The sequence below is a fragment of the Gobio gobio genome (genome assembly GCF_949357685.1).
Source record: "Gobio gobio genome assembly, chromosome: 2".
In the NCBI taxonomy this organism is placed as follows: Eukaryota; Metazoa; Chordata; class Actinopteri; order Cypriniformes; family Gobionidae; genus Gobio; species Gobio gobio.
The window spans coordinates 48,883,708-48,889,853 of NC_137098.1; the positions used below are offsets into that span (position 1 = coordinate 48,883,708).

The 6,146-nt window shown below is 41.6% G+C and overlaps 1 pseudogene across 1 annotated transcript; it reads right to left on the minus strand.

Annotated features, from left to right (window-relative positions):
- Window positions 1–5,396, minus strand: LOC307118236 (intelectin-like; annotated as a pseudogene). Its single transcript has 7 exons — window positions 5,168–5,396; window positions 1,566–1,670; window positions 1,239–1,486; window positions 942–1,100; window positions 700–820; window positions 402–505; window positions 1–153 (listed from the first exon to the last, which is right to left on the minus strand). The product of its transcript is annotated as an intelectin-like (transcript).
- Window positions 5,397–6,146: the final 750 nt, after the last annotated feature.

A 6,146-nucleotide genomic window follows, 5' to 3' on the forward strand; every position in this document is an offset into this window, starting at 1 on the left:
TCAGCGATAAAAGAGAAGCACGGCTGCTTCGGTTATCTCTTTGGAAGCACTCCATCCTACATTAGTACCATAGCCATCCCAGTCGAAACCCGCAAAGTCCCCACACTGTCTAGGGAACCCTTCAGGAAAGTGTCCACCTCCACCAATACAGAACTGCAACACATATGAGTAGATTACTAACAAAAAAACATACATATGAACTTCTTCAGATGACATTGGTGCACTTGATTTCCATTGTAATGTACTACAATCAATTATGTATTATTGTTTGATCATCAACTCATTTACTATTTATACACACTGTAATATGCTGTTAATCACCATTCACCACAGACAATTCATGTTACAAATGCTGTCCATAGACATTAATTTAATGAATCCAGATTATTATTTTAACTGACATGTTCAGTGTTACAGTTGGTTGGTTTGACACCAGAACAAAGAGCCAGGTCTGCCCTTTCAGCATTGAAGACTCTGAATGTGATGAATCCAGGCATAAAATTTGCTGTGGAAAATGTACAAAACATATCATTGATGAGAATCTGTCATGCACACATGGCTTTCATTCATCCAAGTGAGTGGATCTCAACGATGACGCCTTGTCAATTGTCACACATTTTCTGACTGTTAATTGATGTAGCCTTTCATTAAAATATTTGAAAAATATTGGCTGGTTAAATGAAGAAAAACAAGCCTTACTTCTTGAATTGGGGCCATACAGATTTTTGTTGTATTCCGCATTTCCAGTATCATACACTATTGGAATAGCAGGCCCGTTATCAGTGAGGCATGCCCCTATTCCAAACCTCACAGGGAATTTCTGGGAAAATTGAAAGGGAAAAATAAAATAAATGGCAAAAAAATATTTTGAGTTTTTGTAATTTCTCAAAATTTAATTTTTATGAATGTTTTAAAACCAAAATTGTTGAAGTTTATCTGACCTTGAATAAATTATAAAGGTTTTCCCCATAGAGAGTTAAGAAGTGATTCTCAGTGTGGTATCGCAGGAGGGAGGTAGAGGACCAGAAGTCCAACTCCATATTATTAGGAACATGCCACACAGACACATCTTTTGCCGCAATGTCAAAGTATCCAGGATTCTGTCACAGAAAGGAAACAGGCTGTCATTTCAGATTCTAGATAAACATCCTTTGATCATTACTCTATTGTCATAGTGTCCTTTCTGTTGCTTCTATTGAACTATGGCTGGAAAACCATCAATGTAATAAAAAAAACACCTTATAATCATCACTTGTAGAGGCATCAGCAGTTCCAAATGTGACTCGGTTTGCCCATGCCCCGTCACCATCAGGTCAGTTTGGGCTACTGCCCTGCTGACTAGACCAGCGATCACCTACAGTACATTTTCCATAAATGTTGTTTTCATGAACACTGGCAACCAGCGTCCAGCCTCCACCAGCAGTGGTCATATCACAGAATGTCTGGTAAAGGACCCCTCTTGATGTGTTCAGATAGTATAGGCCATCTGTTTGGACAGAAGCACTCCTGAGTCACTTAAATGCAGTTGTTGCTTAAGATAATTTTTTTTTTTTAAATGAGCGTACCATCATAAACCTGATACTTTTCACGAAGTTCTTTGCAGCTTCGAGCAGTATATTTAATTCTGTCCTGGGGTATTGCAATTATATGTGCTGCTTCTTGTTGATCCACTGCAATGTGAGACAAAGGTTTAGTGGAATATATTGATAACATTTTAAGACATTAATTTCAATCTGAATCACAAAACGTATCTACTTACAAGTGATTACACTTGCAGTCTCACAGAGCCATACATTCAGTGTGAGACTGAAAAGAATCCCTAGAAACTTTTTTTTAAACATGGTCTGCAAACAAAAGGCGAAAAGTTCTTCACAGTTACAATTAAACATTATATAAAGATTACATTTGTATGGTACAAAAATTCTTACATTTGTTTCTTGTGTTGTGTTGTGTTGTGTTGTTTCTCTCCTATACAAAGTGCCCTGTGTGGTTAGTGATTGTGAGCCCACTGCATTTGAGTCATTATTTCAACCTGTTTTATGTAGCCTTGTTATTTTTATGGAATGTGCATAGACATATGAAAAACAGAAATATATCCTGTCACCATTTAAGTCTGACTTGAACTGTGCTGTCAAGATGTAGTAACAAAATATATTAATAAATCTAGCGATATTACAAAATCCCGCGATATGATAGATTATCTCGTTAATGCGTTCTTCCGTTTCAACAACCACGAGGAGAGGAGGACTTGAGGAGAGAGTTGTTTCGATATACTATTAAAACTCTACTGTTGGGTAAGTACATTTTGTAGTATTTGATTAATGTAGTTGAGTTTTACTTGTTTGACATGAAGGAATTAACCGAAAGAAATGATGCCCACATTGTTAACAGAGAATTACTTTGATTTTTGCTAGAATTAGCAAGAAGGCTAAAAGTTACTTTCAACTTATACACAGTATGTTTAATGATACAGTACAAGTAATTACTGTAACCTATTAATCAGGGGCGGAGCCAGACGTTGTAAACATTCGGGGCTTAGCCCAAACCTAGGGGGGTCCGGGGGCATACTCCCCCGGGGAGATTTTTTTCCCATTTACATCAGCTAAATGCACTATTTTTCAGGCTGTTTGAGATAATAGAATGAACCCCCCACGTGACAAATCATCTGACAAATCATCCGCCCATCTCTACTAGCAACTAATTTCTCTTAAGGCGAGACACTACAGGTGAATAGGGAATTTTTTTAATTATAAGATATCACTGTGAAACTTCTCCAGTTTATTACTGGCATAAACATAAGGAAAAAATGTATTACAAGTTTTGTGTAAATTAATGTTTTAATATGCAAATGAGGCCTTACATACTTAAATATACGCTCATTTGCATACTTTTACAAAAACAAAATCTGGAAATTGGAAAGGACCATGTTTAAAATTCTTGGTTCAATTTGTTGACATATTAGATGAGAGCGCTTTTACAGAGGGGATTCTGGATATCTTATTTTGTGCTTTAGTAAATTAGAGAATACTGACAATATCCTTAAAAAAAATGTTGCCATGTTTTTTGGAGTTAAAGGACCTATAACTCAGGATAGGAATGATATATCAACAAATCCCTCTGTAAACGCCTTCAGAATATAGTTCAGTATAAGACTGCAAAAGTTGGTGCTTGTAGGTGCTACTGAAGTGGATATATCTGACTCTGAGTGTGAGAAAAAACTCATTTTGAGAAAACGGCCTTTAAAGTTTTATACTGTATAACTGCATACATTTCTATAAAACCCCCAACCTACAAACAAAATATATATTCAGTTAATTAATATCAGTAGTGTATAATATTTAAAACACGTGGAAATTGATAAATGAATAAATTATTAATAGCAATAGCTATTAGAGAACTACCTTAAGAGAACTACCTTAACAAACACACATAACGTACTCGGTTACTTAACGTAACCTCGGTTCCCTGAGATAAGGGAAGGAGTACTGTGTCTTTAAGACGCTATGGGGGATAGGTTCTCCTATTCTCGAATACTGAAGCATTTATAAAATCACGCAGTGCTACTGCACAGTCAAAACGGAGTCGAGACTACTCGCGCGCTATTGGCTGGCCAGTGGCAACTGCATGAACCAATGGCAGAACAGCGTATCTGAGCGAGCCTATGGGCGCTAAGCCCGAGACGCTGAACACAGAAGCCCGCGAACTGAGCGTAAAAGCCCGCGAAGGGCGCCCTTAAAATACGCTGTAATGCCCCAAAAACGTCAGGTTAATTCGACTGAAGCGAAGGTCACCCGTTGTTTTAGCGCCATTGCACGGCAGTCTACGCAGTACTCCTTCCCTTATCTCAGGGAACCGAGGTTACGTTAAGTAACCGAGTACGTTCCCTTTCGAACGGTCAGTTCGTACTGCGTCTTTAAGACGCTATGGGGGCCTATTTAATCCCGCCGTGCTATGAAGCGCAATGGTATGTACTCCCTCAGTTTGAGCACTATAAGGGGGCCCAAGACTAGAGTTATTGACATGTCATGATATATATTTATATATATATATATATATATATATATATATATATATATATATATATCTCCCTTTTCATACTGGGCTCATAGAGGCCAGCAATTTAAGGGGAAAAATTTAAGTTATGCATTGAGCATATGAAGACCCAGATGCTTAACTAATAAGGACGGGTTACCCGTTAATACTTATTATTATACAGCAAGGATCTGTGCCTGCAGTGCAGGGACTTCTAGGCTGTAGAATCTGGTAAAAGTAGATGGTGAGGACCAGCCTGCCGATCTACAGATGTCACCAATAGACACTCCACTAGACCACGCCCAGGAGGAGGCCATGCCTCTAGTGGAGTGAGCTTTGACACCTATGGGACATTGAAGGCCCATAGTATCGTATGCTAGCGCTATTGCGTCAACTAGCCATCTGGCTAGACTTTGCTTGGTGACCGGCAGTCCCTTAGTGCGGCCACCAAAGCTTACAAAGAGCTGCTCCGACTGCCTAAAGTGGGAGGACCGCTCAATATATGCTCTGAGCACCCTAACAGGGCAGAGCAGGTGTAACTGTCTCTCATCCTCGGAGGGTGGAAGAGCAGAAAGAGTGATTACCTGTGCTTTGAACGGTGTTGAAAGCACTTTAGGCACATAGCCATGTCTTGGTTTGAGTATGACTTTAGAATCACCTGGGCCAAATTCTAGACATGATGCGTTCACGGAGAGCGCTTGAATGTCACCAACACGCTTAACTGATGCCAATGCTAATAGCAGGGCGGTTTTCAGTGAAAGCGGTTTTAGTTCAGCCGTCTGCATTGGCTCGAAGGGAGGTCCTTTTAGTGCTCGTAGGACCAAAGAAAGATCCCAGGATGGCACCGTAGGAGGGCGAGGAGGGTTAAGCCTCCTAGCTCCCTTTAAGAATTTTATGACCATGTCGTGTCTGCCTACTGATTGGCCAGCTATAGGCATATGAGATGCGGCAATGGCTGCCGTGTAGACTTTGAGTGTGGATGGAGTGCGTCCTGCATCCAACATCTCTTGTAGAAAAACAAGTATCTGTGATATCTCACATGACACTGGGTTATGGTTCCTGGCTGAACACCAGTCAGAAAACACTGACCATTTAAGGGCATAGAGACGTCTAGTAGACGGGGCTCTAGCTTCACCGATAGTGTTCAGGACACTCACTGGGAGGTTCTCGAGCTCCCCTTGAGGGGCCAAACATGTAGCGCCCATAGTTTGGGACGGGGGTGCCATATTGTCCCGTTCGCCTGAGATAGGAGATCTTTTCTCAGCGGGACTGGCCAAGGGGATGCTGATAGCAGCTGAATCAGCTCGGGAAACCAGTGGTGGGTTCGCCAGAGTGGAGCCACTAGCAGGACTGTGTGCCCGCATTCCCTGATTCTTTTTAAGACCTGGGGAATAAGCGGTACTGGTGGAAAAGCATAAAGCAGGCAGCTGGGCCATTCGTGGACCAGCGCATCCTTGCTCTTTGAAAAATAAATTGGGCAATGACAGTTGTCTTCGGAGGCGAAGAGGTCGACCTCTGCCCTCTCGAAAACATTCCATATCATTTTTGAAGATGGCGCCGCCGTGCTCGGTCGCCGTTCAGGTCGCTCCGCTAAGACTTTGCTTTTATTTATTATTCTACTCTCTTTTACTCTCTATTTTTTCCAACGGATCATCTGCTTTGATCTGTTACGACAGCAAAACACTTCTGGAAATTGGTTACCGCTACACTGACTTGTTTCAGGACACTTTCTCCAATCTTCCATCTGAGATTCGCCGGGACGCCGAGTTGAACAATGGCCACTCGAGTCGACGGCGAAGATTCAAAAAACACAGCGGGAAACGCGCTGGGATCCGCAACAGACTGAGAAAAAGAGCATTCAGTCCTCCTCTCCCGAGCATTTTGCTCGCAAATGTCCAATCCTTGGAGAATAAGATGGACGATCTTAGAGCCAGGATAAGTTTTCAACGGGACATGAGAGACTGCAACATCTATTGTCTGTCCGAAACATGGCTCACGCCAGCGGTCCCGGATTCAGCCGTGACGCCGTCCGAGAACTTCTCTGTTTTTCGGATGGACAGAACAGCCGAGGCCGGGAAATCTAAAGGCGGTGGAGTGTGTTTCATGATAAACAA